This window comes from Rhynchophorus ferrugineus, unplaced genomic scaffold (assembly GCF_030347505.1).
Source record: "Rhynchophorus ferrugineus isolate W39M unplaced genomic scaffold, kcgeb_rfMv2 rfM2, whole genome shotgun sequence".
Classification (NCBI taxonomy): Eukaryota; Metazoa; Arthropoda; class Insecta; order Coleoptera; family Curculionidae; genus Rhynchophorus; species Rhynchophorus ferrugineus.
Window position 1 is genome coordinate 4,518,685 of NW_027472581.1, and position 15,521 is coordinate 4,534,205.

A 15,521-nucleotide genomic window follows, 5' to 3' on the forward strand; every position below is an offset into this window, starting at 1 on the left:
ATTGGTGTTTAGTATGGTCTTCCACTGCTGCTAAGAATTAAAATATATCTAAGTTTATAAGAAAATAATATATCCTTCTTTTCTTTGAGCCCCCGCCCTTACTGTCTATACCTTACTCTTTATTATCATCTGTCTGCATATCTTCTGTTCCATAAAGTAATTATTCAGCTGGAGTACAAAGAATGACAAGGACAATGGACTGACAAGTTGACACTCCCTAATTGAACTTAAGGGAACATCACCATCTTCACTATTGATACAAAAGAAATTGTTCCGACATTTTTAATTAGTTTGTTGATTAAGAACATTCTGTTTCATCTGTTTCAAAGTATCAGATATATTTTCAGGATTCGTTGTTAGGACGCATGAAAATAGAAATATTCGGTCGTATAATTTGGTAAGTCTTAGTATGATCTGGTCCAATGATTGAAATAATGGAGTTAGTTCAGTGGCAGATACATGGCAAAAATTGGCTCATTCTCGCTCCACCGTTACTGTTTTGGAAAATGGTTAGGAGCATTATGTAACACAAACAGCACTTTTATTGCAAGTTCCTGTTCTATTTGAAAGTACTTTACGTATGTTACCTACCCAATTTAAATCACTACATAGTATAAAACAAAGTCGCCTTTTCTGTCCCTATATCCCTATGTGCGCTTAAATCTTTAAAACTACGCAACGGATTTTGATGCGGTTTTTTTCAATAGATAGAGTGATTCAAGAGGAAGGTTTATATGTATAATACATGCATGATATACTAAGGCAACATTGCTAATTTTAGAGGTTTCTAACGTGATGTCGTAAATTAACCTATTTTTTTAGGCTTATTTAGCAATTAGCAAAAACGCTGCCTAACCCTACGAGTTAGATCAAATTAATGTACTACAGTATTGTACACCATAAAAAGGTCTACAAAAAAGTCCGCGATGGTATATGTTTATCTTTTAGGGATAACCCACATTAACTATTTTTATTGTTTACTTTTTACGTGAGAAAATGGCTTATTTACGGACCTATTTTAAGCAATACGGCATTAATCCTTATCGAATTAAGTACCTTAAATACAGTGTGCAATTAATATAGATCAATATGGTTCCTTACAGCATGTAAATTAAACAAATATTTTCGGAGATATTACAAATTTAAAATTTGCGTTTAAAAATGTGTAATGTAATAAAAATTGTATGAATTTAGATATTCCAAAGATAGCAGGAAATCTTCATAGTAAGTATAGGGGAAGAGGAATTGTTTTACTCCAAATTTAATGCGTGCAGGCCAAGGGCAGTAATGAATGAACCAAAAATACTGGATCGATTTTAATCATGTTTTCATTGAGTGACATAGGCATATATATTTTATGCCCGTGCAAAGTCGGAGCGGGCCGCTATGTTTTTATATACAACGTTCATATTTTTTCTGTAGTGTATTTAATTTAGTATCAGCATTGCACCCGTGCGAAGCCGGGGCGGGTCGCTAGTATATCATAAAATATTGGATATAGGAATTAATATGCAGCGTTTTTTTTATAATAAAATAGCGATTTTAAAATTAAATTATTTTTTCACATTTGTCAGGCAAGAGGCGAATCTAGCTTTGAAAGACGTTCTAGCAATCAATAAATCGATTTTTTTTTATAAATTTATTTTGCCATCTCTTTCACAGTATAGCAGAAGATCGTTAATAGACACTAACTCTATCCAAGTGTAGTTCACATTTTCTAAATGTTTACATTAACGAATATGATTTATATTATTGAAATAACAAACGTTGTATTAAAAGAAACGAATACTACATATATATATGTATATACTTTATAACACACCAAACAACTATTTCCGTAATTATTTTTTAGTTAGTAGAAAAATAAATTGAAATTTTAGCCTACCTTGATTGGTGTTTAGTGTGGTCCACTGCTGCTAAGAATTAAAATATATCTAAGTTTATAAGAAAATAATATATCCTTCTTTTCTTTGAGCCCCCATCCTTACTGGCTATATCTTACTCCTTATTATCATCTTTCTGCATATCTTCTGTTCCATAAAGTAATTAGTCAGCTGGAGTACAAAGAATGACAAGGACAATGAACTAACAAGTTGACACTCCCTAATTGAACTTAAGGGAACATCACCTATTGGTACTTATCATCTTCACTATTGGTACAAAAGAAATCGTTCCGACATTTTTAATTAGTTTGTTGATTAAGAACTTTTCAGACCATATGTGAATTTAAAACAGCTGATAATCTGTTTCAAAGTATCAGATATATTTTCAGGATTCTTTGTTAGGACGCATGAAAATAGAAATATTCGGCCGTATAATTTGGTAAGCCTTAGTATGATCTGGTCTCATGATTGAAATAATTAAGTTACGTTCAGTGGCAGATACATGGCAATTGGCTCATTCTCGCTCCCCCGTTACTGTTTTGGAAGATGGTTAGGAGTATTATGTAACACAAACAGCACTTGTATTGCAAGTTCCGGTTCTATTTGAAATTATTTTACGTATGTTACCTACCCAACTTAAATACATACATATATTAGCATTAGTACAATCCAGAAAGTTTGTTATTCGTTGTTTTTCCGGCTTTCTGTTGGGAGCTCATTTTTAAGATCATACAGCATTTTTTTTGGTGGAAACATTTTCCAATAAAGACTATTTTCATTGGCGTTCTAAATTTGTTCCATTTTTACAACTCTACTTCGTCAATTGCTTTCTCTGATATTTCTTTAAATAGTTGTATTAATTATTTTATCTTTTCGATAGTAAAAGAACCAAAAATTTTCGCTGCAATAACTATTGATTGAGTAAATTAAATACTAATTATTTTGTAAATAGCCACCTTTCAAAAATATTATAGCATTGAATATATATAGTCCTTCCAATAAAATAGCTCATGTACGTCATGGATGTTCATCACGTCGTGTTTCCTTATCATTTTACAAATTAACATTACTCTAGGTAAAAAAAGACATAATTCTGCTTGATCCGTCGGAACGTGTCACTGAATCAGCCTATAAAAATGTTGTCATACATCTGCGAAATTATTCAAACGTTGTTTTAACGCTTGTTTTGATACATTTATAGTTTCTGTTCAATTTTTGTGATTACTCTGAACTTAAAAATTGAAATGTCATACATTGAAAAAACCATTAAATAGCCGAGTCAAAAAAAGAAAAGTCAGAGTCACTGATTACCTCTCTATTCTGTCACTTGGAACAGAAACGAGATAATAAGGTCCCCTCTTGCCAGTAAAATGCGTTAGAGAGTGTGTTGGTCAAAATCACCTTGATCTTAACCATAATCCAGCTCAAATTTAAGAAATGTATAAAAACTGTGAGTAATTTTATCCATAAATCCAACTTAACACAATTATTTCAGAGAAAACTGTTAGTTAGGAAGGCATCTATAGAAAACTTAGAGATATGCAGCACTTTGAGGGATGTAAATCATCTCTTCATACGTGCTTTGCGAATTTAAATGGTGTAAACCTAACCCAGGAAGAGGTATAATAGTGATTCTGATAGTGAAAGTCACCGTGACTGAATGAAACATTTTTTGTAGGTTTAATGCTGACAATTACCAACACAGAGTGTTAAGGGTAAAAACAACTAAAGATGAGCATATAATTAATAAAAGATAACTGAAGAAAATGTACACAGGCAGTAACGAAGGACCTAAGGAGAAATACAACAATATCAAAATGACTTGAAAAGGGAAAAGAGGATCGAAGGAAAAAAGGACTAAATGTAAAAAGGTAAATGTGATCTCTAATGGAAGTAAAATACATTACTTGGATACAAAATTGTTAATTAGGTAGATTAGGCCTCCAGTGGATACCACTACATAAAAAATCGGTCATCTCGTAGGTGGTTTGGAAAAAACTTCGATGTAAATATAATAAACAACTCTAACCTACAAACTGCTATGCATTCATTTAATACTGTGGTTAAACTCCTTCAATAATATATGACTTAGATATACCATGATGTTAAAACAAATTATATTTTATAACGTTATTTGTGTTCCATTATTTTATTTAGATTATTATTTTATTAGGCCAGAGACAAAATAAACCAAAACTCAAATTTGATGCGGCAACATTGAGACGTAGTGACGTAATAAATTTGAATGACGTGCATTGTCTTTCTTATTGGAAATACAATATTACTAGAATTGTGTAATTTTAAAGCCATCTATTAGAAACGAAAAAACAAAATTAATGTTCCACAAACTAATATAATAAATTATTTCTAATTATATATTTAATATCAAGTGTAAAGTTAACATTGTCTAAATAGAAGAACGGTCACATATAAACTATACTGCATTAGAATACTCCTACGTGATTGGCTATTCGAGATAGATAGCGGGCAACTTTGATAAAAAAAAAACAAGTGGTAAGCGGTTTCTCTTAGGCTGACAAGATCGTATCTGAGACTCCGTATTAGCCAGAGAGACGATTAACGGTCACCTCTGATGAGGTCCGTCTGGCCCTAAAGGCGTTTTTAATCAGTCTGAATGATTAATAATATTAACGGTAACTTAAAAGTACGCTTTTTCCGACTGTGAAGCGTGTAAATTACCCTCATGCTGGAAATGTCCGTTCAAGTCATTATTAGCATTTAATTAGATCGTTAAATCAAGTTATCGTAGAGTATTTTTATCAATAAGTAATTTGTATTTCAGTAAGCTAGCAACAAACTGTATACAAGTGTGTAAATCAACTTGATGGATCTAACAAGTCGTCACTTTTTATTCTTCAAATAATGTTATTTTAATAAATTGTGTTATACACAACACTTTGAAGGTCTTTAACTAAGGGCAGGAATATTGTTTCCTTACCCGGAGGGCAACTAGGAATTGATCAATTCTTAATATTAAACATATCCTTTTTTATTTAAAAAAGTATATGGTCTATATATTAGAATTAGTTATTAGCTAAAACTATCTATAGTCCCTTCAATAAAACAGCCAATTCACGTTCTACACCGTCGAACGTACTGCCAAATTCAGTTTTTTTATTATTTAATTATTACATTGTTACTAGTTGTTTCCGACTAACCTACAATTTGTGTTTATGATAACCCATCGGCCCTATCCTAGACTCTGGTGAAATAATGTTTATACATGTCACTGCTCTATATTTTATTAAACGCACCTCACTGCACAATACTACACAAGATCAGATGTTTTGATTCTTTTGAGTCTTTGTCCTGCTCTAGTAGTATCCAAAAGTTGCAATATTTCAATATTCTCATGAGAATGGAGTCTTTCCTCATGCGCCCTTGCAATTCTCTTGATTTCTTGACTGACTGTGGGTATCTGAAGGTCTCGATGTAGGTAGTCAGTCCCATAGTATTTGGGTGTATCCACAATACTTCTCAGGACTTCCAGCGAAGTTTTTGATCAAGATTCAGTCCGAGGTATTTAGCGTTGCCACTATATGGAATTATATAATGGTAGGTATTATTTAATGTTATTGGTGCTTGTACGGTCTCATTGTAGGTGAACTGCACATGCATAGATTTGCTTTCATTTAATTTTTTCTCTCTATGATAAATTCAGTTAATAAAATTTTAATCTAGTTAAAAAGAGATAGAATGAAGTGTGATGTATCCCAACATGTAACCAAATCGGTATACAAAAAAGTCGATTTGTGTTGGTACTGGTGGACACCATTGTCATGTCAATATTAATATAATAAAACAACTTTAATATACAAATGATGGTGGTTGTTTAATTAACTGCGGTTTAAGTGCTTCGATAAATATTCATTAGATGTACCATATTGTTAAATTAAATTATATTTTATAACGTTATTTTATTCATTATTTTGTTTACATTAGTATTTTGTCATGTCAAAATATACGAAAACTTAAATTTGGTGCGGCAACGTTGCACTATACATTTTGATAAAGTGCATTGGCTGCTTTATTGGAAGGATTACAGTAAATTTTCTTTCATATTGTTCTTAAAGTCTAATTATCAAACTTATGATTTTGGATCCAAACTTTTTTTTATAAATCTCTTAGAACTTCAACAATCTGGCCGTGGGCAATAAGTATTATTATATGATTTCCGTTATATAATATAACCATCTTGACATGTAGAAGATCACTTCAATAATTGATCTGCTGTACAACTTATAATCTAAATCTTATTTTAGATACTATTCTAACTTATTTTAAAGTCTATCCTAACTTATTCTAAAGACTATTCTAACTTATTTTGGATATTATTAAATCGCACTCTATGTCTATTAATCAGTTCATATACTAGTTTGCGTTTGAGCCTATGCACTGTCATCGTGCACATTTAACTGTTTGGACCCAAACTAAATTAGCGTTTGATGGATGCCACGCTCACTGTTAGACTCCACACTAGATTTAAATGACAGCAGAGTTTTCACACATAATATAACTTTAATTCTTCCAATATAGCAGCAAATGCCTCTCCTAAATGATGTGGAATATACTGCCAAATGCAGTTTATACAAGTGTAAAATTCGTTTTAAACTCCTGCCCATTTTACTATAGTCTATCCAAAGAAACTGTGACCATACGTCATCAAAATATTTAATGTATTGCCTGCAGCAATTTGTAAATTCGTTTTAGAATCAGACAGTATCTTCCTTCTCATTTTGTTCCAGTAAGAAAGAGGTAAAATGCTATCTGAAGCGCTGGAACACATAAATCAGTGAGTCTGCAAAAGTCTTTCGGTTGTCAAAAATCAGTTACTTCGAACATTAACGAGTTAATGGGGCCACCAGTAAAATTCGATAGATAGGTATACATTTTTACTGCAAAATATTAAGTTGCAATGTAAGTTTTAGCGTGTAACACCTGCACTGAATATTAGTATGAGCACAGTCGTTAAAATGTCTCAAAAAATTAAAAATATTGTCTTGGATTCCCCGAAAAAAACGGTCTTCATACGAAGCGAATGACGAATCAGTATCAGCTTGATGTTAGCTCTATCAGAGATCAAATATATGAAATCTATAAAAACAGTGGTAGTTTTTTCAATATTAACAAAATTTAATATAATTATTTCAGAAGAAACTGTTTAAAATGTATCAATAGATAAATTAGATTTAAATGATCTAAAGATAACCCATGAATGGAACTTCCAGATAGTGCTTTTAAAAGAATACAATTTTTAAAAGTATATAATAAAATCAAGAAAAGCTTATTATTTCAATTTGAGGCATGGATATTTCAGAAAAAGTGATAAGACAATAAAAGTTGATAGTGAAAGGTGAACGTTGGAATAACAATTGTTTAGGTATTATTGGTCATAAAAAATCGTGAAAAATTTTTAGATATATTGGAAGTGAACAGCTTAGTTATACACTTGAATTAAACTTGTCAATGTGGTATTATGATTTAATGTTGACAATTTTCAAGACAGGGTGGTGAAGGTGGAAGCAACTAAAGGTGAGGTGAACAGTAGGAAGTTGTATTGCTGAGTGTGAACGATTTATGTGCATAGAGACTTAGAATGTATGAGGAGTATGAGGAGGAATGTATCAGGGCAATTCGGTAATTAAGACTAGTTTTATCAAGAAAGATATATACAGGTATTAGCAGAACGAACTAAGAAGAAATATATAAAATGACTTTAGGAGGAAACATTGCACGGGCGGAAACAACAGCTAAACATAAAAGGTAAGTGTACTATCTAATGAATGTATAATACATTACTTGTGTACACGATTGTTAATTTGACTAGTGGATTAGGCCTCCAGATGATACTACTACATAAAAGAACGCATCTAGAATTCTACCACATAGTTCAATATAAATATAATAAAGCACAACCGTAATCTACCAACATTATGACAGCATAATTAAGCGTAGTTTAAGTATTTACATGAATTAGATACTATATTTAAAATAAACTGTATTTGATAACATTTTTGATATTGATACCCATCATATACTTATTGCCTATAGGACATATCGTGAAATGTCAAGAGAAAAAAATATTATTTTGACTATCCCCTATTCATAGTCTATAAACAAATTCTAAACATTAGAGAGGCTTCAAATCACAATATTAATCAAATTAATCATTCATGAAATTTAGAAACAAATGCACTATTAAAACTGGCCATCCAGCAAATATTAAAAACAAACAAACAAAAAAATTATCACAGCTCTGCTTGTATTTCGGAAAGCATGTTTATTATTTAAACAAATTTGAAGGGACCATTGATAAACATGATGGTTGTACCGCATGACTTTCATCGTCATATCAAACAAACCTCACGCCTCGTCAAAACCTGTCCGAAAAGTAATTTTATTAATTTTCCGTTGTTCGACACGGTCTCTCCAGTTATTTCACCTGCCGGCCAAACATATTCCCGGTACCGTATTGAGAGTGGTTCCGTGAAATATGAGGGTTTAAGGACGGGCCACCAGATAGGGTCAAAAGCTGTGAAAACATCGATTTGACGGTAATAACACGGTCCGTGTGCCTCGAGGATTTCAGGTGATTGTTCGGACTCGGTGGCTTTAAAATTATTTGCAGCCGAGACTTTTAAGAGAAGGAATTAAGGGATGCGGACGTTTGTTTATGGAAGATCAAAGGTTCTCGTGGCCGTTTATTGTACACAAGCCGTAGGGACTCTTGTCGGAATTATTAAAGTCATTGGTTTCGAGTGTGCAGCTTGAGCTGTAACGCTGTTAATTGCTTAAGATGATTATTATGTTCTTACAAAACTTTCAGAGGGTTTTTATGACGTGATAATATGGGTGCCAAATGTTGCTAAATGAGAGTAACCGAAGTTGTTGCACAAACATAAGAATTGATACTGATATAATGTAAAAATATAACAACAAGGCAGAACAATACCACGGTTTATTTAACTTGGGTAATAGATTCATTTCCGGGGGAGACTACAATGCAAAACATGTTATGTGGGGTTCTAGATTAATAACAACAAGAGGCAGAGAATTGGTTTGAAATTGGAAAACAAAGCAATGAAGCTACATAATTTACAGCATATTTCTACTGGTGAGCTAATATATAGACCGTTAGATAGAAATAAAATTCCCGATACTATAGACTTTTGTGTTACAAAAAATATTGACACCAAAACGTGCTAAGCTGAATTATGCTGAATTATGCTGAACTCATATATTCCCAACAAAACAAAACCACGTTCTTTGCATAACACCAAAACCAACTGGCCATTATTTAGAGAGAAATTAGATAGTTTATTATCACTAAATTTACCTCTCAAAACAGAAAGAGATACAGAAATAGTAGCAAAAGATATAACAAAAACTATACAAGAGGTCGCATTGTAAGCAACATCTAATAGGGTGACATATCAAGTGTATAATTATATTTCATCTACAATTAAACAAAAAATTGCTGAAAAGGGATAACTGCAAAAAACATGGCAAAAAATCAAAACAGAAGAAAACAAGAGAAAATTCAACAAGGCCACAAAAGAGCTGAAAGAGCTAATAAATAAGGAACAAAATCAAGGAAATCAAAACTATATAAAAAACGCCAACTGATGCAACAGAATATTCTCTCTGAAAAGTAACAAAAAATATTAAAAAACTTCAACAACATAATCCACCTACTAAAATTGACAACAATACCTGGGCTAGGAATGATAGAGGTAAAGCGGAAGTTTTCTCTAAACACTTAAAAGCCGTATTTTATCTGCACTCGTCTGAAGTATCCACAGCAGAAGAAAACAACATAGTTGACTTTCTTAACCCTCCGTTTCAAATGGATCTGCCACATGAGAAATTTACTGTTCCTCCGGCTCCTGGCTTTGGCCTAATTATTGAAAGAATTTTAAAACAGTTCTTAGGAAAGTACATCAAATTAATATCATTCATATTTAATGCAATACTAAGACTTAATAAGTTTCCTACCACTTGGAAAGTGGCTCAAATCATTATGATTCTTAAACCTGAGAAAAAATCAGAAGACGTCTCCTCTTATCATCCTATAAGCTTGTTACCTGTCATCTCTAAACTTCTCGAAAAACTATACATTAAGAGACTCAAAATAATAGCAGAGTAGAGAAATATTATTCCAGACGAACCATTTGGCTTCCGTAATAAATCCGGAACAATAGAACAAATACATAGATTCGTGAACCAAATTAACAAAAACTTAAACGATAAAAAATATAGCTCCGCTGCATATCTCGATATTTCTCAGGCCTTCGACAAGGTGTGGCATACTGGACTGCATGTGAAATTGAAAAAGCTTTTGCCCCATACGCACTTTCAACTGCTGAAATCATACCTCACAGACAGACATTTTATTGTCAAACAAGGTGACGAATACACTGAACTACACCCAATATATTCCGCAGGTGTTCCGCAGGGCAGTGTTCTTGGCCTATTGTTATATCTATTGTATACAGATGGCATACCGATCTCTAGAAGCACTATTGTTGCAACATATGCTGACGATACAGCGGTTTTATCATTACACGAAGATCCAATATAAGCCACAAGAAACCTCCAACTTCATCTTAACAAAGTCGAATTGTGGTTAAAAATGTAGCGTATCAAAGCAAATGAGAGGAAATTTACCCATGTGACATTTACCCTTAATAGAAGAACATGTCAAGCAGTAAAACATGAAACAACCATTAACTTCCGCAAGCAGACAATGTTAAATATCTGGAAATGTATTTCGATCGACTTTTGACATGGAAAAACATATAGTTAGAAAGCGCAAACAGCTTGTGCTTAAACTAAACCAAATGTACTGGCTAATAATGCGTAAATCTAAATTATCATTACATAACAAGGTTTTACTGTATAAGTCAATACTTAGGTCAATTTGGACCTATGGTATTGAATTGTGGGGTACTACTAGCAAATCTAATATAGTTGTCCTCCAGAGATTCCGGAGATCGTCGATGCCTCCTATTACGTGTCCAACAAACTGATTCAGTACGATATCTCCATAGAACCCATAACGAGTGTGATACGAAATGTTAGTGCGAAGTATTCTGAAAGACTATTAGTGCATCCCAATGCATTCACCAAACAGTTAAATGTGCGCGATGGCAGTGAAGTGCGTAGGCTCACACGCAAACTACCTTACGAACTGATTAATAGACACATAGAGTAAGATTTGATAATCTCTAGAATAATATTTAAAATACGTTAAGACAGACTTGATAATTATATTATATAACGGAAATTATATAATAATACTTATTGCCCACGGGCAGATTGTTGACGTTATAAATATAAAATAAAAATAACTATTTTTAATACTAGTGATCGCCTTTTGGTCGAAATTCGACCATAATTTATTAAGTTAACCATATTTCTCTCATAAAAGAGTAATGAGAATAGTTTTAAAATAATATGTTATTAAAACTTGTTTTCACTAACTATCTCAAGAACTAACCATCACTAACCTTATTGAAAAGGTATTTAATTAAATCTAATTCCAAAAGTTCCAATAATCAACAAAGTATTAATAAGTGTAAATTACTACGCCGCTGAATATTATATCAAAGTATTATAAATAAGATTATTTTCAAAACTGTAACAACTTTAGAGTATCAAATATAAGTATAGCTGATATTTCTTCACTTTTATGTTATAAACATAAATATGGATTAATAAATAAAGTAATACATGTTTGTGTATTAAATATATGAATAAAACAATTTTGACATTGATATTTTACTTACTTTACTTACTAAATATTTGACTTACTTACTAAATATTTTTCAAAACTTAAGTCTATAAAGTAGATAATCAAAATAATTGATACAAAGTTTAAACAATAAAATGTTATATAATCCCATATCTTACAACATTAACCGTTAAACACCTTAATATTTGTCAATTATGTAAAATGTTTGTCCTATGTATTCCATCAATGCAAATTATGTAGTTAGTTTCATTTTTACTCTTGCATATTTTCATGAATTCATGCTGATTAAACGAATAATTTCTTCGCCTATATTTTTAAATAAAATTGCTCTAGGCTTATATATTCTACTCTTCAATATCACCCTTGCAGATATCTTATCTTTAATTTGCCTTCTACAACATCATGTTAGACAAAAAGCAAAACACATTAGAACCAAAATAAAACAACTATACTAGTTGGTCTATACTCAACTTGATCTAAAATCAATGAGGTTGATTTATAAAACAATTATAAAGCCAGTTTAGACCTATGGGTTGCAAATATGAAGTTGCACTAAAAATTTAAATCAACTAGTTATCCAACGCTGTCGAAACAAGGTTCTTTGATGGATTACCAATGCCCATCGCTATGTAACTAACGAAAAACTACACGATGACCTGGAAATCAGATGAATTTACGAAGTTATCCAAGATTTCGCCTTGAAACACGAAAGAAGATTAGTAAATCATACTAACGTAGAACCAATACAACTGCTGGATAGCGCGCAGGATGTCAGGAGATTGAAGCGAACCAAACCATACTATCTTATATAAAGTGTATACCTTTAGTGTAAACTATAGTTTAAGTTATTATAATTTTATAATTGAGGAATGCTCGTCTTGCTTGTGAATTAATCCAAGTACAAATGAAATGTAGTAATAAATTAATTTATAATTAAGATTGTACTAAGCGTATCCAATAAATATGTTATAAAACATGTTCTTGTATAGGTCTCGTTTACCTACTGCTTGCTACGTTGTCTTATGTCCCACGTGTGAACACAGCTCACCAACCAATGAGGAATTAAAATTCTATGAGGCTATTTTATGGCTGCAATATTCGGTTAGTACTTGGTTAAGAAATCCATTCACCAAAGAACCCTGAAATGAATCAGATGTTAATACGACTAAAATTTACAGAAAAATATCTAGAATTACTTCTAATACTATGATATACTATGTTTCTAGAATCATATCAATTACCATCGGTGCTTAAACCAGAACAATTTTTCTTAGCTGTTCTCTGTTCACCAGACATCAAAAAGCTGATTTCGAAAACCTAAATATCTAGTAAACAAAGAGGACAGAGGAGACAATATCTTTTATTCTTGAATTTTGTTAATTATGGTTTTCTTTTACAGTTACCTTCCGATAAAGCGGGCATATTAATGTTTTCCCTACAAAAAATGTCAAATATAATTTTACCTGACCATAATATTCTTAATAATTTTGTATTCAAACTTGCCATTTACGTATGTGATTATTAATTTACGTACAACAGATATGACCAATGATCTACCGTATAAGAGTTGGAGCCGGCAGCGCGTTGACCAGAGGCTAAAATATTTATTTACAGTCTGTCCAAAGTTTTTTGTACATACGTCATCTAAATTTGTGACGTTAAAACGTCGCAATATTGCTGTATCAACTCTGAGTTTTAGTTCAGTTTGACTTCCACATACAATAAAATTCTAATATATAAAGTAACTAAACAAAAATAATGTTATCAAATATCATTTATTTTTGCATTATAGTAAATATAATGCATATATTATCGAAGGAGTTAAAACTACAATTAAGCACACAGTTATAATAGTTTGTAGGTTAGGTTGTGTTTTACTATATTTACATTGAACTCTTTTCCATAACATTTATGAGTTAGAGTTCTAGGCGCTTTTGTAGTTGTATCCCCTGGAGGCCTAGTCCACATTAACAATTTTATATCCAAGTAATATATTTTACTTTCATTAGAGAGCATATTTACCTTTTACGGTTAGTTCTTGTGTCCTTCAGTACAGTGTTTCCTTGTAAGTCATTTTGATAACACTGTATTTCTCCTTCGTTTATTCTATTAATACCTGTATACATCTTTCCTGATAAAACTAGACTTAATCACTGCATTCTCCTTAATACATTTGCCATATCTGCAAAACCGTTACTATTCTTTCTCTCCCAGCACATTTTAACCAAATATTTATGTATATTCTGAATAATTACACACATATCGGTGCACGTACATGTTTTACACTCTACAATAACATTTCCTACAGTTATTGATTATATACTAACCATTAATTGTTTCCAATCTCATAACCCTGTCTTAGAAATTGTTAGCATTGAATCATATTATATTCAGAAAGTTTCATCCAAGTTAATTACTACCACTAATTAAAAATAATCGAAATGAATGGGTTCGACGCGACAATGAAAAAGCTTAATTGTTCGCACAATACTTAGCTAACATTTTTCGACCTAATGATATAGAATCTACCATCTCCTGTTTATCAACCCGATGTAGATCTAAATCTAATTTCTCCACTGGAAGTTGCCACTGAAATTGATAACCTCAATCCTAAAAAGGCACCTGGTATAGATGACATTTCACCTGGATTATTGAAAGAACTGCCACGAAAAACAATCATCATGTTGACATATATATTTAATGCCTGTTAATGCTGAAGCATGTCCCGGAATGCTTTAAAGTTGCACAAATAATTATGCTCAAAAAACCTGACAAACCTGCAGAACAAATCGAATCTTACAGGCCTATTTCGCTACTACCTGCAATATCAAGGCTATTTGAGAAACTGATATTTAAACGTGTTAAACATTTGGTAACAATACCAGATTTTTTGTTTGGTTTTCGAAATCACCATTCAACAATTGATCAAGTGCACAGAGTAACTGCGGCTATTGAAAGAGCGTTTGATGAAAAAAAATACTGCCCTGCAATATTCCTGAATATCTCACAAGCTTTTGATCAGGTTTGGCATTTGGGATTAATCTGGAAAATGAGCAAATTGTTACCGCGTAACTATTGTCAATTGCTAGAGTCATATTTATTCGAAAGAAAATTTAGAGTATCGCACGAAATGGCATTCTCGACATTTAAAAACATCTCAGCTAGAGTTCCACAAGGTAGCGTCTTATTACCTCTCCTGTATCTGCTTTACACTGCTGACATTCCAACAACAAAAGAAACACTTCTTGGAACCTTTGCGGACGACACAATTATTATGACAAAATATATATCTCTGCCTAGGTCAATAGAAAAAGTGCAAGTGACAGTCAACAAAATCTACAACTATACTGGTTAGTCGGAAGATAGTCTCAACTTGATCTAAAACCAAAGAGGTTGATCTATAATATAATTATAAAGCCAATTTGGACCTATGGGTTGCAAATATGGGGTTGCACTAAAAGTTCAAATCAGTTAGTCATACAATGCTGTCAAAACAAGGTTCTTCGATTGATTACCAATGCCTATCGCTATGTAACCAATGAAGAACTGCACGATGATCTGCAAATCAAATGGATTTGCGAAGTTGTGCAGGATCTCGTCTTGAAACACGAAAGAAGATTACTAAATCATACTAACGTGGAAGCAATACAACTGCTGGACAGCGCGCAGGATGTCAGGAGTTTGAAACGAACAAAACCATACGAACTTGTGTGAACATTTAGTGTGTAATATTAGTGTAAACTATAGCTATAAGTTAATAATAAATAATTATAATTTTATAATTGAGGAATACATACTGATGTATTTTCTCGCACTCGTCTTGCTTGTTAATTAATCCAAGTACATAGGAAAAGTATTAATAA

General features: G+C 32.1%; 1 protein-coding gene across 2 annotated transcripts in view; it reads left to right on the forward strand.

The window, feature by feature from the left end:
• nAChRalpha2 (nicotinic Acetylcholine Receptor alpha2) overlaps nt 1-15,521 on the forward strand; it is a 152,084-nt gene that overhangs the window by 102,299 nt on the left and 34,264 nt on the right. Inside the window, exons 2-3 of one of the 2 annotated variants that reach the window (XM_076394695.1) lie at nt 3,379-3,503; nt 3,562-3,754. The exons of the other annotated variant lie outside the window; for it this stretch is intronic. The gene's annotated coding sequence lies outside the window, so the exon portion shown is untranslated. The remainder of the gene's footprint in view (nt 1-3,378; nt 3,504-3,561; nt 3,755-15,521) is intronic. 2 annotated transcript variants of the gene reach the window in all.